This window comes from Myotis yumanensis, unplaced genomic scaffold (assembly GCF_028538775.1).
Source record: "Myotis yumanensis isolate MYYU_CA2020_CCGP unplaced genomic scaffold, mMyoYum1.0.hap1 SCAF_2, whole genome shotgun sequence".
Taxonomy (NCBI): Eukaryota; Metazoa; Chordata; class Mammalia; order Chiroptera; family Vespertilionidae; genus Myotis; species Myotis yumanensis.
In genome coordinates, this window is record NW_027223753.1 from 35,846,365 (window position 1) to 35,873,555 (window position 27,191).

Consider the following 27,191-nt stretch of genomic DNA (forward strand, 5'->3'; position numbering starts at 1 on the left):
GAGTTTCACGTACCTGCCACCGCAATCAATGCCTTGCTTGAGTTTTACTGAAAACTGAACCACCAAGGTCTTGTTCTCATTGTTGAACAGTTGAAACCTGGTTGAGAGGGCATCATACTTGGCTGGTTGGGAGACCTGGTAGCAGAGAGCACAGAATCGTGAGGCTTATATACCCAAGGAGCAGCCCGAGAGACCTAACACTTGGCCTCACCAACTTCTGGAACTTTCTTACACACCTACTGCGTGCCAGATGCTGAGCTGGATAGTTTACACTCATTACCTTTTCCAAGCTTCAGAGCAACCCTGCAAATTGGGTATTATCTCCACTTTACAAATCAGGAGTCTGAGTCATGGGGAGGTCAGGCCACTTGGCTAATAAGGACCTGCGATGGGACTTAAGCCATCATTGACTGATTCTTTCTCCTATACCACACCGCCCCTAATTTTCAAGAACTACTTGAATATGGTTTTGCAGCTTCACAAAGCAAGCCCCTGTTTCTTCTGAGGCCCCGTGAGTGGCCAGAATCAGGCTCTGCCATGCCCAACTGCTGTGGCAGAAAGAAGCTAAGCACTGCCTCTTGGGATAAATAATAACCATTGCTAACATTCATTCAACACTTCCTCTTCTCATTCATATGTATTCCTATTCTTACTCTTCATAATAACCTGTGGGGTGGGCTCTATAATATCTGCACTTTATCATGAAGTCATTGACATTGTTTCACTTGCCCAGGATCTCAAAACCAGTCTATTTCATTCCGGAGCCCTCACGCTAAGACTTTGCCTTTTCCTCCAGAGAATATCAGAGCTGTAAGGGATCTCAGGGCCTTTCTAATCTAACCACATTACTTTGAAGATGAGGAAACCAAGCCCCACACAGGGAAAGTTACTTAGCCAAGATCATACAACCACAAATGACGGACATGTAAGCCAAGTCTCCTGACTTCCAGGCCAGTGGTCTTTCCATTATTCCCACTGCTGTCCAGCTAACTGGGTATGACTCTTTCACTTTAATTCTCTGAGCCTCAGTTTCCTCATCAGCAAAATGTGGATAATTATTTTTACCTCATAGGTTTCCCATGAAAATCAATGGGTAAGAGACGTGAGAAGCACTTTGTAAACTGTCAACATAAAATGCAAGGGGCTGTCATCTTCTCGCTCTGTGAGGGTCCTTCCTTCATGAAGCTCTCCGTACTTCCCTGGGTCACACTAGCTTACAACCAGGTTTATGCTAGTCTCTTTGAATAAGTTTTAAGCTCCTGCAGACAGGAGCGTCACTATATTCCCAGTATCTAAGACAAGGCCAGGCAGAGAAGAAATGCTCTGTGTTGAATTGCACAGAAGGATCACAAGTCCTGACTCAGATGTCTCTTGAGCATTTATTGCACATCAGACCCTGGCTAAGCACTTTCATGTCTGATGTTGCATTAGGAGCTCTCTGCATTTTAAAGAATGTGCTTACTTCCCCCAAAGATCTCTGATGAGGCTAGAGCAGCCAGAGAAGACTTCTCTGGAGGAAGGAGTGGGCACAAGGGAAAGAGCACTGAGCACGTAGGCAGAAGACCAAGCTTTGAATATCGGCTCTACCAAATCTTGCTATGTAGCCCAATGTTCCTACTCCCTCTGAGCCTCATTTGTTCCCAAGAGACCTTCTAGACAACCAGGGGGAACCTAAAGAAACTAAGTGGGGTGAGATGTGAGGACCAACAGCCAAGAAATCAAACCGAGGAGCTGGGTGCCTGTGCAGACAGCCTTCATATCCGCTAAGAAGCAGGCGTCTCATGGGTCTCTTAATCTCCAATTCTCTCTCCTCTGGAAACAATTTTCCAGAGTGGATTTAAATGAGATTTGAAATGCTTAAGCTAGTTCGTAATTCTCCCCTTTAATAAACATGAAAATGAGACTCATAACAGTAGCCAGGAGAGAGAAGATGGGAAATCACTCCAGAGGATGATCAATGAATTCTATTTATAGGACAAAAGTTTTCTCAGACAAAAAAACAAATAGACAAAAACAAAACAAAACACCAAAAACCTTGTCTGCAGACCTTGCCCTCAGAGATCCCCCTCCCCCCTTAATATCATTTGACTCTTACAGCAGCCTGGTCCAATGAGCATGGCAGGTGATGATTACTATTGCCATCAAGGCTCAGAGAAGTGAAAAGATTTGTCCAAATGATGCAGCAAGGCATGGGAGTTAGCCCTAGCTCTGTCTGCTCCACTCTCAGTTGTACCAAGCTGCTCCAGGGGAGAGCAGCATTTAGAGGTTACACAGTGTTTTTTCCTGTCTCAAGCGCAGGGTTATATAAAAAATTCTAGGGTTGGGGAAAGTAATATAGTCCGGCGGTAAGGAACATAGTCCTGGGTCAGACCTATCATCAGATCTCAACTCTGCTTCTTGCCAGTTGTGTATATATCTTTGGGCAAATTACCTCACCTCTCTGAGGCATCTCTGCAAAACTGAGAGCATAATGGTAACCAACTCATGAAGTTGTTAGAAAGATTCATGGGCATAATGCATCTAAGGGCTTAGTTTTAAATACCTGTGTCAGTAAGTGGGCATTATTGTTTTTGAGGAGTTCCTTCTTCATTTACTACTTTTTTTTAAATAATAAAAAAAAGAGAGATGGCCTGGTCTGCATGGCTCAGTGGCTGAGTGTCAACCTATGAACCAGGAGGTCAGGGTTCAATTCCCAGTCAGGGTACATGCCCAGATTTCAGGCTCGATCCCAACGTGGGGTGTGCAGGAGAGAGCTGGTCAATGATTCTCTCTCATCATTGATGTTTCTATCTCTCTCTCCCTCTCCCTTCCTTTCTGAAGTCAATAAAAATATATTTTAAAAAAGAGAGAGAGAGATGATTTGGTAATCATGTAATCATGGATAAAAACAATTATATAAAAGTCAGAATTTTTCCAGTCGATTAGTACATTCCTGAATTCCAGTATTTACCTTTATTTTTTTCTTTGTCTACATAAAATTTTCCTGAAGTGAGCTGAAATCTACCATAATCTGGCCTATGTTTAGACTCCACCCATCATTTTTTCCATCCATCTATGGGATTAAGAAGAAAAAAAAGCAATATATAGAAATTATCTTAGAGATAACAAGATGCAGCTAAGGCTGAGTATGACTTATGGGAACAGTAAGGGAATATAAGGGGATATTCCTGAAATACCCCTCTCTATCTGATGCCTGAATCCCACCATCTGTGTACTGGCATGTGGTGTGGCTCAACTATTTGGTAGTTGAGCCACTAATACATTAATGCTCCACCCTACCCTCCTCTATGAGAGTTAAGTCCTGAAAACCACCATGGGAATGTATAGTTGAAAGTAGATGGAAAAAATGTGGCTAGGGGGACTGAGCCCTTATACATATTTATGTTTAGAAAAATAAAATCAGCTCACCAAGAGATTAGCAATACCATTTCATATTTCTTGAATTAGTAATGCTTATATTGAACAATCAATTTCCATTTATCCCTTTTTATTGCTTAAACTTTTTAGACTCTCCCTTGCAGTTACAAGGAGATGCTGATAAATTTGTTTTGCTCTGGCAAAGATGGCATGTAGACAAAGAGGCATTCTTTGTTGGGATCTGGCACTCCATCCAAACATTCAGTGCCTTTCTGATTTTATGCCTCAGAATTGCTGACTCCAACTTCCTGGGCCCACTATGGTCCCAGAGTTTCAAGGCCATTTGGCAGCTTGAGATGGAAGAGGCCTTGCGGGTAGCCTTTATTTCATCTCCTCCCTGCCGCTGAAGGGCTATTTTTCCTCTACCCAATATCAAGGGCTATTTCCTTAACTTTGTCCATGAAAACCCCACATTAACACACATTTAATTAAACCACCCTGAGCTGGCTCTGTCATCTCCTGCTACTCAAGTCTGATGAGTCAGCTATCTTCCCTCGAGCCCCAGGGGGTGAGCTTAATGTCTATGGTCTTCCTGTCTCTCCCAAGATCTGTGTTAGGCCAAGAAGTCTCAATGACCACTTCACCTACCACTCCTGAGTGTCCCAGGAGGTTCTTTCTGCCTAAAGTTGCTGTGGTTTGAATGCACTCTTAATCCCTACACTACATGGCTTCCCATTAGGTCACATGTGTGAAAAGCCCTTTATGACCTAAAGAGTGTACAGCAAATGTAAGTCATAGTACTTTGCAGTTGGTACTTCATAGTTTGCAAGTGATAAAGTGATTTGTGTATAACTTGAGAAATGCCTGTCTTCCTCACCCCACCACTGTGTTCTGATATCTAGCACAAAATAAATCACCAAAATATTTGTTAAAAGGCTGACTGGTTGCACGATCATGCCTTTTGCCTACACCGTCAGATTCTCAGCCTTACAAATGGATTGATTCCTTTATTAATCCATTTGAAAAATGTTAATTGAGCCTAACAACCATGTAGAAATGGTTGTACAACTTTGACCTTGAACTTTATAGGAGAGATCAGAACTCAGAACTTTTTTAAAATATATTTTTTTATTGATTTCTGAGAGGAAGAGAGAGGGAGAGAAAGATAGAAACATCAGTGATGAGAGAGAATTATTGATCAGCTGCCTCCTGCACGCCCCACTTGGGGGATAGAGCTCACAACCTGGGCATGTGTCCCAACCAGGAATCGAACCGTGACCTCTTGGTTCACAGGTTGATGCTCGACCACCTCAGGGTATCAGAACTTATAGCTAATTGTTTTGCTGGGTGAACAGTATTGATAAAAATCAAACCTGACACAATTTAAGATGTCTCAAAATAAGGAGAGCCCTAGCCTGTTTGGTCAGTGGATAGAGTGTTGGCCTGCAGACTGAAGGGTCCCAGGTTCGATTCCAGTCACTGGCACATGCCCAGGTTGCGGGCTCGATCCCCAGTGGGAGGCGTGCAGGAGGCAGCCAATCAATGATTCCCTCTCATCATGGATGTTTTTATTTCTCTCTCCCTCTCCCTTCCTCTCTAAAATCAATAAAAATATATTAAAAGAAAATAAGGAGACTTGCTTGTCAGAATAATGTCACATGGTTAATAAAGTCCCACTTTAATACTTTTCCTCTTAACATCATAAAAGGTTCAAGCCAGAATGACCTTTAGTGGTCATTTAATCTGGCCTCCTCATATTATGGGCAGGGAAACTGAAGCCCAGAGAAGGACATAACTTGCTCTTGGACACATAGTTGTCAGCAGAGCTGAGACTAGAACCCAGTTCTTCTGCACCCTGGCTCTGGGCTCATTATTCCTTCACTTAACAAATATTTCTTGAGCATTCACTCTGTGCCAGGCACCAGGCACAGAATCATGAATCTGACAAGGTCCCTTCAAAGAGCTTAGAGTCTAGGGAAGACATACACAAGTAAACAATTATAATACAGGCAAGGGGAGCTGTAGAAGAAAGCACAGGGCAGTGAAATTCAGAAAAGCAGTGACTACCCTCCCCCGCATCCAAGTCAGAGTGGACGTCAGAGAAGGCATGCCTGAAGAGTAAGAATTAAAAAGGAAGAAAAGTGGGGATATTTCAAATAGAATGACTGAACATGCAAAGGTCCAGAGGCAAGAAATAACCTGATATTCCAAGGGAAATGCAAGAAGTACTATATGGATTTTCACGGGAGAATAGAGTAGATGGGGGCCAGCTCAAGCAGAGCTCTTACTGAGAGCAGGTAAGCAGTGTATTAACCAAGATTGGATGTTACCATCTTTTTTCCTCTGCTAACTCCTTCCTTCAAATTGGTCAAATATGGTTATGTCCCCAGAGATCCATCCAGCAAAAAGTAACAGGTATTTGTGAACTCTGCAGAGTTATACAGGGGTGTCAATAGTAGGTTTACAGTTGCGAGTACAAGAAACACAGTTTATTCTTGTATTATTAATAATTAATTATTGTATTATTTTTCAAACAAGCAACTGTAAACCTACTTTTCCCCACCCTGTAGAACCATGGAGCTCACTTAACCCTGATTCCTCTGTCAAATGAACTTATCTCCACATTGCACCTCCCAGCATGTCAGGCTTGTAATATAGCTCAAATCAAAGGACTGGGCTTAGGGACTCACCTCTGTTACTAGCTTCAGCAGCATCTATAACTTCTGTAAGGCTCGGTTTCTTCATCTATAGAAAGGGGTTACCTAGCTCATAAAGTTTCTGGGAGAATTAAATGAAATATCATCAACACAGTGTCAGGCACATTATAAGTGCTCAAGGTGAAGCTGAATATATATATATATATATATATATATATATATATATATATATATACACAAAGATATATACATTAGCCTGGCCGATGTGGCTCAGTGGCTGAGCATTGACCTATGAACCAGGAGATCACAATTCAATTCCTGATCAGGGCCCATGCCCAGGTTGTAGGCTCAATCCCCAGTGTGGGGCGTGCAGGAGGCAGCCAATCAATGATTCTCTCTTATCATTGATGTTTCCATCTCTCCCTCCCTCTCCCTTCCTCTCTGAAATCAATAAAAAAAAATATTTTTTTAAAAAAACAAAGACGTATAACATCCAAGGTAAAGAGAGATAAATATTTTTAGCTTTGCAGATAAAAGTTGTGCCTTCCCAGTACCTAGTCCTGAAACAGAATAGGTCCTTCAGAAAATGCTTGATATTTATAGGAAAACACACATTCGTTGCATTTATTTGACAGCATCAGATTGTATGCTACAAAAGAGAACTTGTTAGATAAACTAAAGCTTACCTCTTCACGTGCCAACATTTTGTCTGCCATTTTCAATGGAAATTTTTTGTAAGCATTATTAAAAAGCCCAGCCTCTTATACAGAGAATCTTAAACAAAAATTAAATTTCTTGAAGACTCAAGTTCTGTATTAGAGTGTAATATACAGTCGAACCAGGAGGTCATGGTTCGATTCCTGGTCAGGGCACATGCAGGGTTGCAGGCTCCACCCCCCAGTGTGGGGCGTGCAGGAGGCAGCCAATCAATGATTCTTTCTCATCATTGATGTCTTTCTTTTTCTTTCTTTCTTTCTTTCTTTCTTTCTTTCTTTCTTTCTTTCTTTCTCTCTCTCTCTCTCTCTCTCTCTCTCTCTCTCTCTCTCTTCCTCTCTCTCTCTCCCTTCCTTTCTTCCCTCTTTCCTTCCTTCCTTCCTTCCTTCCTTCCTTCCTTCTTTCTTTCTTTCTTTCTTTCTTTCTCTAATCCTCACCTGAGGATATTTTCCCATTAATTTTTAGAGAGAGGGGAAGAAAGAGGGAAAGACAGAGAGAAATATCAATGTGAGAGCAACACATTGATTGGTTGCCTCCTGCACCAGCCCCGATCAGGACCTGGGCCGGGGAAGAGCCTGCAATCGAGGTACATGCCCTTGACTGGAATTGAACCCAGGATGCTCTATTCACTGAGCAAAACCGGCTAGGGCTCGTCATTGATGTTTCTATCTATCTCTACCTTCCTCTCTGAAATCAATAAAAATATATTTTTCTTCATGCTCCCTAATAAAAATATATTTTTAAAAAATAAATATTGTATATATAATAGGTGCTCAATAAATGTTTGTTGAAAGATTGATTGGCATGATGACCAAATTAATTAACATAATAAAATTATTTTTGCCGCCACTGAATGGGTGCCTCTACTAGGTGGGGTAGACCCTCCATTCATTTTATGGGTTGTCATACCTAATCAACTATACACTATGAGACAGATAACCAAGTTTGTTTAAAACATGGGCATTAATAAGAGCCTCTATGCTAGAAATAGAAGAGAATACAAGTCATATTCTTAAATATTTACAGATCAGCCATAGTGTGCCAGTGTGAGTGCTAGACACCAGAGTATTAACAGATGTAATTCTTTGAGCCTTCAAGGAGCTGCTCACAGTTTGAGTGTCTGCAAATAAAGTGTCTGCTTTTCTTATTTTACATTCCTTGATTTTTCAAATGAAATTAATTTGTTATAGAAAATATAGAAAGTCAAAAGGAAGCAATAAAAAACATCCATAATCTACCTCCCGGAGATGATCATTGTCAACATTTTGATATATTTCTCTCCAGGATTTTTTCCCCCCTGTATGTTAACAATGGCCCCTCTCGCCTCCACACCCCTGCAGCCTCGGGAGAGATCCCTACCATCTGGAGAGAGTTTGTACTTGAGACCTGGAAAGGCCAGCTGGATCGGGCCTCTTTGGTCTGGGCACCTGTCCAGTGTGATTTTTCTCCAGGGCCAGCATGTCCAAGTATCTCCAATCCACAGATGCTCCCAATCACTTATCAGTCTGAAGCCTGAACAGCAGGCTGTTCCTCAGCCCTGCTGGGCTGTCTTCAGTGGGTCTGAGCCAACTGGGCACAGAGGCCCTTTGTCTCAGAATGTCTCTGTGGCCAAGTTTTCATGGTCAAGTCTGAGAGCTGACAGAATTAACATTCACACACAGACCTTGTGACTTTTGTATCGTTCAGCCCTTCATCTGAATTCCAGTTTTTTCTGCCTGATTTTGTACTTTTACCCTGGCCACAGCCAATACCATTAGCCCTCCCCTCACATTTATTTGTATCACTAATTCTATGATTCTCCAATCAATCGTAATTCCTGCATAGTTTAATGTAGGTTGTAGATAAACTTATCTTTTCAGGTGCCAACATTTTGTCTACCATTTTCAATGAAAATTAGTAACCTATGTGAGACCTGGGAATCCAAAAGCTTATGTTGTCCTGAGGCCACTGGACACTTGGCAGCCTGCAGCAGTGGACAATGTGTCATTTATGGAGATTAGAGAACTGGGCTCAACAGACATATCTGCCCCTGACTCACTGTGAGACTTGGGAAACACCACCTTTCCTCTCTTGGTCTGTTTCCCCATCTGTACAAGGAGAGGGTTAGGGTCTAAAGGCCTGGCACCTCTCTGGTTGCTGAGCTGCTTTGTGGCCTAGAACAGTCTGGGAAAACAGCAGAGAACAAGGAGCCTGAGTAATGCTCTGCCACAAACCCACTTAATGACTCCGCCATGGGAGATACCACCAAGATGGCGGCATAGGTAAACACCGGAGACTGCTGCCGCAAACAACCACTTCAAAAATACAACTAAAAGACGGGACAGACATCACCCAGAACCACAGGAAGGCTGGCTGAGGAGAGACTCTTCAACTAGAAGGAAAGACAACAGCATTCCGAGGCTCAGAGGAGGCGCAGTGTGGAAAATTTAAAGGTGCAGAGGTGCGCACGCAAAGCGGGCTGGTGGCTGAGGGCGCGGTTGTCGTTTTCAATCAGGAGGGAGTCTCAGACTCTGAGCTCCAGATCCGGGCGAGTCTCTAGGGACTCAGACTCAAACGGGAGAAGCGGGATTGTCTAGCATCAGTTGGAACGTGAGGGCAGCTTTCTCTTGCAGCAGTTGCCGGGGTTCTGAGAAGCAGAGCCTCTGGGAACGGGACTGAGAGCAGCCATAACTGCTCCCTCCGCCCGCCCTGTTGATCCCGCCCCGCCCAAGCCCTGCCGCAGAGCCATTTGCCGGATCGCCTCAGGCAAAGGCTAGATTAGCACTTCTCCAGAGGACAGAAGTTCTCCCACTGCAGATACAGGTGATTCTCACAGCCAGTTGGCCTGGTGGTCAAATCCCCCTAGTATTAACTACAACAATCAAGGCTTAACTAGAACAAGACTGCACACAAAGACCACAAGGGGGTGCACCAAGAAAGCATAAAAAATGCAGAGACAAAAAAACATGACAGAAATAGAGGATATGGAGCTAAAAAACGCAGTTTTGAGGGCTTGCAATAAACTTGAGGAGAGCCTCACGAAAACTAATGAGACCCTCGATGCTATGATAAAGAAACTAGAAATTAAGCATACACGGACTGAAATAAAGAATATTATACCCAATAGCAGACCAGAGGAGCGCAAGAATCAAGCCAAAGATTTGAAATGTGAAGAAGCAAAAAACACCCAACCGGAAAAGCAAAATGAAAAAAGAATCCGAAAATACGAAGATAGTGTAAGGAGCCTCTGGGACAGCTTCAAGCACACTAATATCAGAATTATTGGGGTGCCAGAAGATGAGAGACAGCAAGTATTGAAAACCTATTTGAAGAAATAATGGCAGAAAACTTCCCCCACCTGGTGAAAGAAATGGACTTACAGGTCCAAGAAGCGCAGAGAACCCCAAACAAAAGGAATCCAAAGAGGACCACACCAAGACACATCATAATTAAAATGCCAAGAGCAAAAGACAAAGAGAGAATCTTAAAAGCAACAAGAGAAAGAGACTCAATTACCTACAAGGGAACACCCATACGACTGTCAGCTGATTTCTCAACAGAAACTTTGCAGGCCAGAAGGGAATGGCAAGAAATATTCAAAGTGCTGAATACCAAGAACCTACAACCAAGATTACTTTATCCAGCAAAGCTATCATTCAGAATTGAAGGTCAGATAAAGAGCTTCACAGATAAGGAAAAGCTAAAGGAGTTCATCACCACTAAACCAGTATTATATGAAATGCTGAAAGGTATCCTTTAAGAAGAGGAAGAAGAAGAAAAAGGTAAAGATACAAATTGTGGTCCAGAACTTGGCTGGAGATCCTGGCTAGGCTGCTGATCAACTGAAGGCTGTCTCCTGTCATTCCTTCTTCACCGACTCCGTCCACACCTTTGGGAACCCCTGGACCTGCTGGGGTTGGACCCCAACATCTGGTGCCCGAACAGGAACCCTTAGACACAGACCCTGACCAGGGTAAGGAGTTCCGCGGGTTTGCTGGCGCCAGGAGATTTGAGATTTGGATTTTGTGATTGCGGAGAACTGAGACTAAAGGGGGCATCCTGAGGAACTGATCAGACCATGCAGTGCCCATAAGAGAGGAGCGTTTCCCAGACCATGCAGTGCTGGTAAGAGGAGCGTTTCCCAGACCGGTAAGAGAGGAGCGTTTCCGCGGCCGGCCGGCGTTTGTCTGTTTCTTTGTTTTCACTGAACCCTGCTCATAGGACAGTTCGGATACAGACACTCACCTGTGCTGAAGAGAGGGTGAAGGTGCAGACGAGGGGAATCTGGGGAGAGGCTGAGGAAAGAGGGGGAGCCGGAGGAGGTGGCAGCGAATTGAGTGCTGAGACACCCCTGGGCCCAGGACTGGGGCAGCCATTCCTCCAGAGGGTGGAACTCCTCCCCCCAGCCCCCCAGGCAAGGAGCACAGCCACACCCAGATTCCACCCTGTATGAGATAAAGGACTAAAACAAGCTGATTAGTCCCTGGGAGTTACCAGGGTCTGGCCTATAGAGGGATTTTCAGTCCCACCAACAACACAGAGCAGGGTAAGGATTAAAAAAGGATAGAGAAGCTGTATAGCCTCAGAGGCCAACCCAAAAACACTGCCACCCAGAGGTTGAGCCACAAACTGACTCTTAGGGGAATACAAATTAAGGCAGACTGGATCACAAATACGGCCTGCTGTAAAATCAGGACTGTGATTTACAACACGGAGGAACAGTGTAATGCAGGCAAACTCAACACTCTCCTAAATACCTGGCAGGACTAAGGCGAACCAGGCTGAAGAGTAGAAGAACCGAAAGACCATCACTACTGCAAATTTTTTCTTTTTCTTTTTCTTTTTAATTTTTTCACCTTTTTACTAAGAAACCAATTTTTTTTTCTCTTTTTCTTCTTTTTCCATCACCTGATTTTACCCTTTCAATTACCACATTTTTATTTTTAACCAGTATTATTACTCCTACCATTTTACCATTTTTTAAAGTGCCATTTTATTTTCTCTTTATTTTCTTTTGGGATTAGTGTTCTCCATTCTATTTTCATCGTTCCTTTAGCATTAATTTTCCCTATCTCAATTCCACCTCTTTGCTAAAACCCTCTTCCTTACTTTTCCCCTTTTGGTGTCCTGTTTCTCTTACCCTATTCCTGCTCCAGACTTTCCCAATTCCCTCTTTTTACCCCCTGTCTAATTCCACCCTACTTATATATCCTATTTCCAATCTACTGCTCTAAATCCTTATACACCTATTCTTTATCCTTCTTCACTTTCTAACCATTTTTTTTCTCTCTTATCTTTCTATTGTTTTCTTGATTGTTGAATATATTGGGCTTTTTTTTTTTTTTTTTTTTTTTAATTTGTTTGTTTGTTTTGTTTTGTGTTTTTTCTTCTTTTTTAGGACTGGTTGTGAGGTTGTTTTTCTTTTTCTTTTTCTTTTTCTTTTTTTTTCTGCTGGTTTTTCCCTTCCCTCCCCCACCCCACCCCAGTTATTTTTGTGCTTCTGTTTTCCCTTACCCCTCTGGATATTATTGGTGGTTTGTAGTTTGCATTCATCTCCAGGGATCTGTTGCTGGAATTTGTTGAGATTAGTGGCAGTTCTATTGGAGTTTGCTCCTCATACGGGGAGTCTCTTCCCCACTTCTACTTCATTCTCTTTTTTCGCTCTCTTTTTTTCCCCCCTCTTTTTTCCCAATTCTATTTTTGCACTCCTTTTTTGTTTGTTTTTTTCTTATTTTTCTTTTCTGTTCTCTCTTTTATCTTCTTCTCTTCTTTCTCCCTTATCCCCTAATTCTCTTAATTCGGGTGGTCACCTTTATTTGGAGTTATTAATATTGTGAATATACTTGTGTTCAGTGCCTGGTACGTTGTGCCTTGCTCTGTTGTATTTTGTGCCTTTAAATCAACGCAGCAGATCCAAGCAACAGCAGCCCCCTGATCACCGCAGCCTCCTGATCACCGCAGCCTCCTGATCACCACACCCTCTGTCTGTGGAACAGCAACTGTACGTGAAGCCTCCCCCCACCAGCCAGAAGAGCCAACACAGCTGTGAACAACACCCACCAGAGGAGCTGCTGCCAACTGGAAAGCAGCTGCTACCGCAACCGTCTGAGCAGCAACCACAACCCAAGGAGCCCCTGCCACCCAGGGAGCAGCCACTGAACACCTCAACATCTACATATGTCAGCGAGATCAAACATGGGTAGGCAAAGAAACCCCCAAAGGAAAGAAAAGGAGGACTCGCCAGAAAAGCAGCTAAGTGAGACAGAGATATGCAACATGACGGAAAAAGAATTCAGAATAAGGTTCCTAGAGTACATGCACCACATGTTCAAGAAGCAAGAAGAAACAGATGAAAAACTCAACTACTTATGCAAGAAGCTAGAAGAAACAGATGAAAAAATCAACAACTTAAGTAAGTCCCAAGAAGAAATGAAGAGTGACATAGCTTCAATAAAAAACTCCATTGAAAGTATCAACAGTAGACTGGGAGAAGCGGAGGACCGAATTAGTGAATTAGAAGACAAGGAAGCAAAACACACTCAAACTGTACGGCAAATGGAGAAAAAAATTAAAAGACAGGAGGAGAGCCTAAGGGAGCTTTGGGACAACATGAAACGAAACAACATACGAATAATAGGGGTGCCAGAACAACAGAAAGACGAACATGGATTAGAAAACCTATTCGAAGAAATAATATCAGAAAACTTCCCTGAGGTGGGGAAGAAAAAAGTCACACAAGCCCAGAGAGTCCCAAACAAGGTGAACCCGAAAAGACCCACACCAAGACACATCATAATTACCATGGCAAATGTTCAGGATAAAGAGAGAATCTTACAGGCTGCAAGAGAGAGACGGAAAGTAACATACAAGGGATCTCCCATTAGATTATCAAATGATTTCTCAACAGAAACACATCAGGCCAGAAAAGAATGGACGGAAATCTACAAAGTGATGCAAAGCAAAGGACTGAATCCAAGAATACTCTATCCAGCAAGGCTATCATTCAAAATTGAAGGGGAAATAAGAAGCTTCACAGACAAAAAAGGGCTAAGGGAGTTTATCACCACCAAGCCAGCCATGCAAGAAATGCTAAAGGGACTGGTGTAAAAAGAAGAAATATCAAGCTCAGAAAGAAAACAGCCACACACACACACACAAAAAGAAATGGCTACAAACAAATACCTTTCAATAATAACTTTAAATGTAAATGGACTAAATGCTCCAACCAAAAGACATCGAGTGGCTGAATGGATAAAAAAACATGACCCATACATCTGCTGTCTACAAGAGACCCACCTCATTAGAAGGGACTCACACAGACTGAAAGTGAAGGGATGGAAAAATATCTTTCACGCAAATGGAAAGGAAAAGAAAGCTGGGGTAGCAATACTTATATCTGACAAAGTACATCTCAAAGTGAAGGCCGTAACCAGAGATAAGGAAGGCCACTTCATAATACTAAAGGGATCAATACAACAAGAAGATATAACCCTGGTAAACATATATGCACCCAATGCAGGAGCACCCACATACATAAGAAAACTTCTGGAAGATATCAGGGGAGAGATCGACAACAATACAATCATAGTAGGGGACTTTAATACACCACTGACATCACTGGATAAATCCGCTAGACAAAAACTCAGCAAAGAAACAGCAATCCTAAATGACTCACTAGATCAGATGGACTTAATTGACATCTTCAGAACACTTCACCCCACAGCTGCGGAATATACATTCCTCTCAGGTGCTCATGGGACATATTCAAAAATAGACCACATATTGGGTCACAAGCAAAGTCTCCACAAATTCAAGAAGATTGAAATCATAAAAAGCTTCTTCACAGACCACGATGGCATAATGTTAGAAATAAACTACAATAAAAACAACCCAAAATACTCAAACACTTGGAAGCTGAATAGCATGTTATTAAATATTGATTGGGTTACCGATGACATCAAAGAAGAAATTAAAAACATCCTGGACACTAATGACAATGAAAACACAACAATCCAAAACCTCTGGGACACAATGAAAGCAGTCCTGAGAGGGAAGTTTATAGCTCTACAGGCCTATCTCAAAAAACAAGAAAAAATGGTAGTAAATCATCTAACTCTACAGCTCAAAGAATTAGAAAGAGAGCAACAAGAAAACCCCAGAGTGAGCAGAAGGAAGGAGATAATAAAGATTAGAGCAGAAATCAATGAAATAGAGACCAAAAAAACAATACAGAAAATCAATGAAACCAAGAGCTGGTTCTTTGAAAGGATAAACAAGATTGACAAACCCCTAGCCAGGCTCACCAAGAAGCAAAGAGAGAGGTCCCAAATAAACCAAATCAGAAATGATAGAGGCGAAATAACAACAGACCCCACAGAAATACAAATGATTGTTAAACAATACTACGAGCAACTCTACTCCAACAAACTGGACAACCTGGAGGAAATGGACAAATTCCTAGAAAAATACAACATTCCAAAACTCAATCAGGAAGAATCTAAAAACCTCAATAGGCCAATAACTATGGAAGAAATTGAAGCAGTCATCAGAAAGCTTCCAGCAAACAAAAGCCCAGGGCCAGACGGCTTCACAGGGGAGTTCTACCAAACATTCAAGGAAGAACTAAAACCTACCCTCCTCAGACTACTACAAAAAATTCAAGAGGAAGGAACGCTTCCAAGCTCATTCTATGAAGCCAGCATCACCCTAATACCAAAACCAGGTAAAGACATCACAATGAAAGAGAATTACAGGCCAATATCCCTCATGAACATAGATGCCAAAATCCTCAACAAAATCTTAGCAAATCGGATCCAGCAGTACATCAGAAGGATCATACACCATGACCAAGTAGGATTCATCCCAGAGATGCAAGGATGGTACAACATCCGTAAATCAATAAATGTGATACATCACATAAACAAATTGAAAGAAAAAAACCACATGGTCATATCAATTGATGCAGAAAAAGCATTCGACAAAATCCAACACCCATTTTTGATAAAAACTCTCAGAAAGGTGGGAATAGAAGGATCATACCTCAACATAATAAAAGCCATATATGACAGGCCCACAGCCAACATCATACTCAATGGACAAAAACTAACACCATTTCCCCTAAGAACAGGAACAAGACAGGGATGCCCACTCTCACCACTCCTGTTCAACATAGTACTGGAAGTATTAGCCATTGCAATTAGGCAAGAAGAAGGAATAAAAGGCATCCAAATTGGAAAAGAGGAAGTAAAACTGTCCTTATTTGCAGATGACATGATATTATACATACAAAACCCTAGAGACTCCATCAAAAAGCTACTAGACTTAATACATGAATTTGGCAATGTAGCAGGATACAAAATTAACCCCAAGAAATCTGAGGCATTTCTATACACCAACAGTGAACTTTCAGAAAGGGAGATCAGGAAAACAATCCCATTTACCATCGCACCAAAAAAATTAAGATACCTAGGAATAAACTTAACTAAAGAGGTTAAAGACCTCTACTCAGAAAACTACAGGACGTTGAAAAAAGAGATAGAGGAAGACATAAACAGATGGAAGAACATACCATGTTCTTGGATTGGTAGAATCAACATCATTAAAATGTCCATACTACCCAAAGCAATCTATACATTCAACGCACTTCCCATTAAAATACCAATGGCCTTCTTCAAAGATCTAGAACGAACTCTCCAAAAATTCATCTGGAATAAAAAAAGACCCCGAATAGCTGCAACGATCCTGAGAAAGAACAAAGTAGGTGGGATCTCAATGCCAGATATCAAGCTGTATTACAAAGCCACTGTTCTCAAAACTGCCTGGTACTGGCACAAGAACAGACATATAGATCAGTGGAATAGAATAGAGAGTCCAGAAATTAGCCCGAACCAATATGCTCAATTAATTTTTGACAAAGGAGGCATGAACATACAATGGAGCCAAGATAGTCTCTTCAATAAATGGTGTTGGGAAAATTGGACAGACATATGCAAGAAAATGAAACTAGACCACCAACTTACACCATACACAAGAATAAACTCAAAATGGATAAAGGACTTAAATGTACGACAGGAAACCATAAAAATTCTAGAAGAATACAAAGGCAACAAAATCTCAGACATATGCCAAAACAATTTCTTCACTGATACAGCTCCTAGGGCAGTTGAAACTAAAGAGAAACTGAACAAATGGGACTACATCAAAATAAAAAGCTTCTGCACAGCAAAAGAAACCATCAACAAAACAACAAGAAAACCCACCTCGTGGGAAAACATATTTGCCAACGTCATATCTGATAAGGGCTTAATCTCCAAAATTTATAGGGAACTCATACAACTTAACAAAAAGAAGATAAACAATCCAATCAAAAAATGGGCAAAGGATCTAAATAGACACCTTTCAAAAGAGGACATTCAGAAAGCCAAGAGACATATGAAAACATGCTCAAAGTCACTAATCATCCGAGAGATGCAAATCAAAACAACAATGAGGTACCATCTCACACCTGTCAGAATGGCCATCATCAACAAATCAACAAACGACAAGTGCTGGAGAGGATGTGGAGAAAAAGGAACACTTGTGCACTGCTGGTGGGAATGCAGACTGGTGCAGCCACTATGGAAGGCAGTATGGAGGTTCCTCAAAAAATTGGAAATGGAACTCCCATTTGACCCTGTGATCCCACTACTAGGAATATATCCCAAGAAACCAGAAACACCTATCAGAAAGGATATATGCACCCAGATGTTCATAGCAGCACAATTCACCATAGCTAAGATCTGGAAACAGCCTAAGTGCCCATCAGTAGATGAATGGATTAGAAAACTGTGGTACATCTACACGATGGAATACTATGCTGCTGTTAAAAAGAAGGAACTCCTACCATTTGCAACATCATGGATGGAACTGGAGAGCATTATGCTAAGTGAAACAAGCCAGTCAATGAAGGAAAAATACCACATGATCTCACTCATTCATGGATAATAAAGACCATTACAAACTTTTGAACAATAATAGATACAGAGGCAGAGCTGCCTCAAACTGATTGTCAAACTGCAGTGGGAAGGCCAGAGAGAGTTGGGGGGCAGGAGGGAGGGGAGTAAGAGATCAACCGAAGGACTTGTATGCATGCATATAAGCATAACTAATGGACATAAGACACTGGGGGGTAAGGGAGGGTAGTGGTTTGTCAAGGGCGGGGGGGGGGGGGGAAAGGATACTTATGTAATACCCTTTGTAATACTTTAAGAGGAAAATAAAAAAAAAAAAAAAAAAAAAAAAAAGATACAAATTGTGAACAACAAACATGCATCTATCAACAAGTGAATCTAAGAATCAAGTGAATAAATAATCTGATGTACAGAATGAACTGGTGATTATAATAGAATCAGGGACATAGAAAGGGAATGGACTGACTATTCTTGGGGGGGGGAAAGGGGAATGGGAGATGCGGGAAGAGACTGGACAAAAATTGTGCACCTATGGATGAGGACAGTGGGTGGGGAGTGAGGGCGGAGGGTGGGGCGGGAACTGGGAGGAGGGGAATTATGGGGGGGGGGGGGGTGGAGATGAACAAATGTAATCTGAACAATAAAGATTTAATTAAAAAAAAAATGACTCCGCCATGTCATATCCTGCCTCTGCCCCTCAGTTTTCTCACCGGTAAATGGGGAGAAGAGAGCCATTTAGGACTAGATAAGCGCTCAGCACCCTTTCAGCTCTGACATTCAAAGAATCTAAGATTTACCTTCCTTGAGGTTGCTAAGCATTTAAGTTTTAAGCTAGGAGGCCTTCAACTTACTGACTCATGGGAGGTAGTGGGGTGGGGAGCAGGAATAATGTAAGAAAAATCATACAATCCTAGGATCAAATCCTGGCTTTGCCATTTAATGCCTGTGTGGCCTCCAACAAATTATTAAACTTCTCCTGAGCTTCAGTTATGTCTGTAGACTGGGAAAAATAGTAACTACTTTGAAGAGTCAGGGTAAAGATTAAAGTGTGTAAGCATCATGCCTAGTGTGCTTAAAAAGGTTACTTAAGGCATCAGATACAGCTTAGGTGTGAAAACTAGAGTTCAAACGGAGAAAATTCAGTTCCAAGAAGAAAAAGAAAGACAAAATAGTTTTCTTAATTTTTAATAGTTTTTTTTTATTAAAAGAGTAATGCAAGTTCATTGAAGCAAATAAAGTAAAAAAGAAAAATTAAAGTCATCTGAAATTCCATATTTACCATTTACATTTTGGTGTATTTTCTTCTATTCTTTTTTTCTGTGCACAAATATATTTTACATAGTGACAATATATACCTTATATGTAATTTGATACCTTTTATCACCACCAGAGACTATTCCATCTTTGAAATCTCAAATTCAAACTGCCTTCCCCATGACTCTGTCCACCTATCCTCCGATTCTCACATTCTGTTACTTGAAATGCACCTATTCTTTTATTCCCTCCATTTTTTTTTCAGTCAAGTGGCTCCTTCCTGTCTAATTCTCACAATCCCTCCTTCTTCCCTCCCTCCTTCCTTCTTTTCACAAACTTTTAATTGAAAAATTTCTGTCAGGCACTGTACCAAGTGCAAATTTGTAAAGTTGAAAGAGATGTGGATCCCTCATCTAGCTCATCTTTTCAAATCTCTCATCAATTTGCCTTTCTGCAAAATCCCCACCTGTGTCATCCAAACTTTCACCTTTACTTTGCATCCCAAATTACCTACTTGAGCTCTACTTTATTTCCTTTCTCAGCCAGAATGCTCCAAAATGTAGCCACACCTATTCTAATCATTTCCTAAGTCCTCATCCACCCTTCAACCTACTGTAGTCAACCTTCCACCCACACAACTCTATTGAGTCATCAAATGATCTCCTAACTATAAAATGCAATGAATGCTTTCCAGACTTTGCCTTCCTTGGCCTCCAAACCACTTTTGACATTAGCTGTGTAACCTTGGGAAAGTCACTCAACTTAAACTGTTGAGAGATTCAATAAAATAATGTATAAAGAAAAAATCCACTTGTACACAATAGGCATTCAACAAAGATTAAATTGTGACTCATTGTATTTGGTTTTCTGGGTCTCTGACAACCTTGGCTAGTATGAGCCTTCTGGTCTCTGGAAAGAGTCATTTCCCAAGAAAATCCATTCATTCATTTAATTAAAAAAATTTATTTGAGCACCTACCATGTGCCTGTTCTAAGTTCTGTTCTAGGAGCTGCAGATGCAGCAATGAACACAACAGGAAAGCACCGTGTTCTCTGAAAGCTAATCTAAGGGTGAAGAGATAGACAGATAATGAATAAACATACAAACAAGAAATGTGTCATACAGTGAAAAGTATTCTAAAAAAGTAAGCATGCAAAGGGTTCACAAGGGAACTTTTAGGGGTCATGGAAATGCTTTGTATATTAATTGTGGTGGTGGTCAGCAGGTGTGTAATTTTTCAACATTCAACAAATGATAGGTACACTTTAAATGGGTGCATTTTATTATATATAGATGATATTTCAGAAGATTGATTTTTAAAAAATTAATTCATTTAGGAATAGAGTATAACTATATATGGGGAAATAATTTTTGATAGGACAAACAAGAACAGCCCAAGTAGGAGACATTTAAGCAGATATCTGAAAGATGAGAAGGAGTAAAACTCAAGAAGATCTAAGAGAAGAATATTCCAGGCAGAAATCACAGCAAGTGCAAAGGCCTTGAGTTGGGGCTGAGCTTAGAGTAGCTGAGAAACAGAGAGAAGGCCAATGTAGCTGGACTGTAATGAAGAAGCAGGAGATAAGGTTGGAGAGGCAGGCCCTGGCTGGGTGGCTCCGTTGGTTGGAGCGTCGTTGCATACACCAAGACAGTTTGCAGATTCGATTCTTGGTCAGGGCACATACCTAGATGGACACAGAATTTTCAAGGTTTCCTGGAGGCGGTGATACCATGCAGAGCAGCCTTTTCTGCACATAAGTTACTGGATTTTGTTCATGATTTTGGCCTCATCAACTGTCTTGGGGCTTGGGACTCGAAGCTCCTCTTTCTTTGATTTCCAGGAGTATTTCAGAAATATTTGTCGATAACACCCTGAGGCATTTCACTCCTGCCACATTGGGCAAGAGGAACTCAGTCCTGGGGAAGTGACTGCAGGTCTGTGCACGTCCTCTGCCTTCTGAGAGAAGGAACTGAGGTGTGAGTACAGCCACCCCAGGCAGGTGGGTGGGTGCAAGAGCTAGCAGTCAGAAGCTTAACCTCACAGCGCTCCCTGCAAAGGATGGCTAAATCAATCAGGAATGGGGATCATCAACCTACCCTTCTAAGAGGCTTGTGCCTTGTCAAAAAATTCCCCTACAGCCAGTCAGGGAAGCTGAAGCCTTCCTGCGTCCCACTCTTCAGCCAACTCCTAAACATCTCTCCTGTTTTCCCTCTCCTATGTCACCCCCCAACATACAGAGACCCTTGCAACCCCCACCCACCCAGGCTTCTCCATTTTTCTTTTTTTTTAAATTGTGAACATTTTAAAATATATTTGTATTGATTTTTGAGAGGAAGGTAGAGGGAGAGAGAGAGAGAGAAACAACAATGATGAGAATCATTGGTCAGCTGCCTCCTGCATGTTTCTTACTGGGGATCGAGCCTGTAACCCAGGTATGTGCCCTTGACTGGAATGGAACCCGGGACCCTTCAGTCCGCAGGCCGACACTATCCACTGAGCCAAACCAGCGAGGGCTAGGCTTCTCCACTTTTCACCAAGAAGATTACCATAGCTCCCTAGACCGAGGTCTCCAATCTCAACTTTGGTCAGCTTCACAGCCCATCCTCTACATTTTTGCTGAAGTGCTCTTCCTAATACCCAGGCCAGACCTCCTTTCTCCCTGCTTATCACCTTCACTGGCTCCACCCTGCCTAGGGAAAGGCCGAGCTCTTTAGCCTCCTTGATCTAGCCCAGGCCTCCCGCCGCCCCCCCCCCCCCCGCCCCTCCCCGCCTCCAGCCTCACCTTCAGGACCCTCCCCGTCCCTGGAGAGGCCACTGCTGCCTGTGTCATAACTTGGAACCTTTGTACAGGCTTTTCTTTTTGACTGGAACACCCTTATCTCCATCCATGCCCATCTGATAAACTCTTACTCATCCTTCAAAACGCGGCTTGGGTTTCACCTCTTCCCTGAAGCCTTCCTGCCCAGTCCCCTCCCCTGGGCTTATTCTCCTCTTCCTCTGTAACACCTTTGCACCTTGTTCTCAACACAGTGTTACTTGCATCACAGATTGGGAAATTGAGTCCCAGAGAGGGGAAAAGCTTATCCAAGCTTTCAAGGTGGAATACAGAGTCAAATTCGAGAAATCCTGATACTGCCCTGGCTGGGTGGCTTGGTTGTTTAGAGCATTGTCCAGTGCACCAGAAGGCTGTGGAATGGATTCCTGGTCAGGGCACATACCTAGGTTGCAGGGTCAATACCCGGTTCAGGAGGGGAGGAGGGGCAGGAAACAGCCAGCTGATTGATGTTTCTCTCTCTCCCTCCTTTCCTCTCTCTCTCAAATCAATAAACATATCCTCAGGTGAGGATTAAAAAACTCCTGATTCCTAGGCAAGTGCTTTCTCTCTCTCTCTCTCTCTCTCTCTCACACACACACACACACACACACACAGTATTTGGTGTTCTGAAGCAGTACTATTGAACATCTGTCCTTAGGTAAGTAAACTCTGCCACGATTTTCTGATGTTTTCTGAGGCATCCCAAGAAGGGTGCTGGGCAAGGTGACCTCCAGTATTCTCTGAGCTCTAATATTTTATGAAACACAAAAAATTTCACTATCACAATTAGTGCTCACATTTTCCCTCTAGAGTGTTTTTAGAATGAAGGAAACATTTATGGCACACCTACTATATTCTAAGAACAATGCTTTACATACCATATCTCATTGAATTCTCAGAACAAGTTTCAAGACCCATGTTATTGTCCTCATTTTGTAGAGTAGGAAATTGAAATGCAGACAGGGTAAGCTACTCACCCAGGGTCACACAGCTAGGAAGGGATGAGCAGGAACTTGAACTACAGACCACTGAGGCAGGTGATTGACAAGGAGCAGGTAGGACCTGGTCTCTCCCTACCCACCCTTCCACTCCCCACAACCTCCCACCTCCACTTAGGGACTCTTGGCCCCCAGCCTGGTCTCTTACCCCCATCTTCAAACATCTCCAAGTAGACCCTGTGGGGCTGTTCCTGTGTCCTCAGGGTGCCGGGGGCCCATAGCAGCGACAGCAGCGGCAGCCCCTACATCCTGTGGAGCCCAGAGTTCCTAAGCCCAGCCTCAGAGAGCCACTAGCCTGGCCAGGTGCTTCCTTGCTTCAATACCCTCTGCCTGGACCCTGGAGGAGGGGCTGAGGGCACCTGCAGCCCAAACCTGATTGCTTCTCATTTGAGGCCTTGGGTCTAATGAGGGTTGAGAGTGCTGAAGGATGGAGGTGAGAGGGCCCCACTAAGTGTTGAGGGAGCTACAGGGCAGGGTCCCTAGGGAGTAGGGGAGTGGCAGGCCAGCTGAGGCTGGCCTCTGGAATCCCTCTATCCCTATCCCTCTATCCTTTCTTCCTTCTAGCCACCCACTGGACCTATGCAGAACAATAACGGTGTAATGTCTATTTATTTCAACAGAAACACCTAAGGCCTGCAGGGGCCCCGAAGAGGCACTATTTCAGCATGAGATCTCAGGAAAGGCTTCCTGGAGGAGGTGACATGGAGATTAGGCAACAGCGAGTAAGTGGGGGGAGGGGAGAGAGGAACAAAAGGAACTGTGGGCAAAGGCCTAGAGGAGAGAAAACTATCACTTCTAAACAACCCAAAACTATGCAACCAGTATTATATCACCTACTGTGAGGAAACTGGGGCTCTCAGTGGGAAAAAAGCACCAACTAACTATTTGTTGATCGTTCTACTGTGTGCTAAGCTCTGCACCAGGCACTTAGCATGCATTATATCATTAATCCCCACAGCAATCTTGTGAGTTGTATTGTTATGCTCACTTTACAGATGAACAAACTAAGGCTCCGAGACAAAGTGATTTGCCAAGGTCATACAGAGATGGAAAAGGGATTAGAACTCTGGCCTTCTCATTCCAGTGCCTTCACTACACCTTCATTCTACTATTCATCTAGTTAATATCTATTTATTGAGGTCCTACTATGTGCCAGCATTGGGCTAGGTGCTGAAGATACAGTAAGGAACAAGGTTGGCAAGCATCTTGCTCTCATAGGACTCACTTTCTAGTGGGGGAGACAAAATCATCAAGGAAGCAAATAAAGCTCAGAGAAAGATATCTCAGAAAAAGTAAAACAAGGTTATGGCTTAGAAAGTTAGAGAAAGATGGATCAGTCTGGGAGAGGGGTGGGAAGTCCTCCTGAGGTGACTCTGGTGGAGGTCTGAATGAGCAGCCATGTATTGGTCTGGGGACAATGTTCCAGACAGAGGCAAAGGCTCAGAGAAGGCAGAAGATGGCCAATGTGGCTTGAGCACAAGTGAGCAAGGAGGACAATGTCAGGAGGTGAGAAATCAAGACCTCAAAGGGGCCTGTAGGCCATGGGAAGGATTTATGACAGGGAGGCCCTGGAAGGGGTGACATCAGATTTATATTTTATAAAGATCACTTTGGTTTCTCTGTGTTAAGTATGTTATATATAATCAATTGAGGATATCAAGTAGACAGTTAAAAATATATATATATAAATCTGGAGTTCACGGAAGAGATCCTGCCTATAAATATAAATTAGGACAGGCCTGGTGGGGACCCGGAAGAAAGGGGGGTGGTTACCTTAGCTGGTTAGAGCATCATCCCAATACACTAAAATTGCAGGTTCAATCCCCGGTCATGGTACATACAAGAATCAACCACTGAGCCCAGCCGGTGTGGCTTAGTGGCTGAGTGCCCCCTTATGAACCTGGAGGTCACAGTTTGATTCCCATTCAGGGCATATGCCTGGGTTGTGGGCTCAATCCCCAGTGTGGGGTGTTCAGGAGGCAGCCGATCAAGGATTCTCTCTCATCAATCTCTCCCTCTCCTTCCTCTCTGAAAGCAATAAAAATCAACAGCAACCAACGAATGCATAAATAAGTGGAACAACAAATTAATGTTTCTCTCCCTCTTTTTCTCCCTTTCTCTTTCTCTCCAAAATAAACTTTTAAAAAAAGAATATTTAGTATAAGTATAAATTTGGGAATATATACATGGTATTTTAGATCACATAGCTAGACGAGATCATTCTAAGAGGGAGAGGGAGACTATTGGCCAAGAATCATGCCAAGTACTCCAGCCCTGGAAACCCAAACTGTGAAAGGTGGGCAGAGAAAGTGGAGGCAGCAAAGGAAACCACAACTGGCTCCATAATAAAGAGCTCCCTTTAGAACTCTGGATTTTTTCATCTATTGGCAGGGTGGTCTTCTCTTAAAGGGAGCACTAACATTTTAATTCAACTCGTATTTACTGATCAAACTACTGTGGGCAGGATGTTGTGCCAAGTTCTGGGGAGACAAAGGCAGACTGGACTCAATCCTTGCCCTGTAGGAATTCTTGAGGTGGCTGGAGAGATACACCTTTAGGCAACTAATTTAGGACCAAGGAAGCATGAATTTGGTGCTGTAGTAAAGGCAAGGAAATCTAGAGCACAGGAGCAGAGAGATGCACCAGTGTCCAATGGCTTCACTTGCATCATCTTGTGCAGACCTTGAAATAACAACAACCACTGTTGTCCCCATTTTACAGAAGAAGAAACTGAGCCTTAGAGATAGTGGGTAACTTGCCCAAGGATACACAATGGGCAGGCAGTAAGCCTGGATACACAGCCAGGTCTGCCTGACTTCAGAGCCCAAGTGCTTAATGTTAAGCATGCCTTAACATGTTGTGACAGTCTGACAGGGCTGGAGCATAAGGTTCCTGGGAAGATGGAGGGTCCAGAGAACAAGGCCCAAGGCTTGGGATAAAGTGAGAAGGTGGGAAGGGCCAGACTGGTCCAGATCTTGAATGTCAGCAGAAGGATTTGGATGTGGTTCTTCCAGCCAGCGTCTTTCAGCCTCAGCACTATTGACATTTGGGGCCAGATAATGCTTTGTTGTGGGGGACTGTCCTCTGCATTGGAGGATGTTTAGCAGCAACTCTGGCTTTTAATCATTAGAGGCCAACAGCACTCCCCCTTCCCAGTTGTGACAACTACAAATGTCTCCAGACATTGCCAAATGCCCCCCACCCCCACCCCGCCCCGCCCCAACCAGGGGTCTAAGTGCAAAATTGGTCCCCAGTTGAGAACCGCTGCTCTAGGTGCTGGTGGGGTTCTGGGTTTTGAAAGGAGTGTGACATGATGAGCACCAGGAGTTATCTCTTAGCACTAATAAGCTCCACCATTGTTATGCTCCTAATGTGACAAATTGTATCATGTTTCATTCTGGCAAGTTGGAATCACCTATGCCACTTCGGTAACATTCCTGCAGAGTCTGTTCATTTTTTGTGAAACCAGTAGATTCAGTTGACCATGTGTTCCTCAAGGGCAGCCACCACTGTGGTTTCTTTGTGTTTACATTCTCAGTTCCTAGCAAAATGAAAGTTAAATAGATGGATGAATTTTTAAATTTTATTTTGAACATAATTATACTTATTTTTTATATCATGCTGATAGCAGAGATTTGTCAGAAGTCTGATATATAGTATTTATACTAATAAAAGGGTAATATGCTAATTAGACCAGTTAGACCAGACATCTTCCCGAAGTCCTTCCTGACAAAGCCAGAGCCTGGGCAAAGCCGGAGCCTGGGCAAAGCCGCCCGGGGTCCTGGGTGCCTGCAGCCAGCCTGGGCGAAGCCGCCTGGAGGTCCCAGTGCCGCGGCCCCTTCTGCAGAGGTGGAAGGAGATGGGGCTGTGTGGTCCTGCCCCTTCCACAGAGGCTGGGGGGACAGGGGGCGGCATGGTCCCGGAGCCTCTGTGGAGGCTGGACTGGGTGCAACTGCAGTGCCTCAACCTCCCACAGCCCCTCCCCCAGCCGGCCTGGCTCCAGATCACCTCCCCCCACCAGTGGGCAGCGGGTGGGGCCAGTGCTAAGAAGCAGCGAGCCTGGCTTCTAGTTGAGCCCCGCCCCCCCCCCCCCCCCCCTCCCCGCCACACACACACAGACACACTCAGCCAGAAGCTGGGCTCAAGGCTGGCGAGCACAGCGGAGGTGGCATGAGCCTCTCCACAGCAGGCAGATGGTAAGGAGCAAAAGGTCCTGAACTGCGAGAGCCCCGGATTGCGAGAGAGATGTCTGAGTTCCAGCTTAGGCCTGATCCCCAGGGGTGAACTGAAGTGTGAGAGGGCACAGGCTGGGCTGAGCCCCGCCCGGCCCCCCCCCCCCCCCCCCCCCGTCCAGTGCATGAATTTCATGCACCGGGCCTCTAGTACAGTGATGGCGAACCTATGACACGCGTGTCAGAGGTGACACGTGAACTCATTTTTTTGATTGATTTTTCTTTGTTAAGCGGC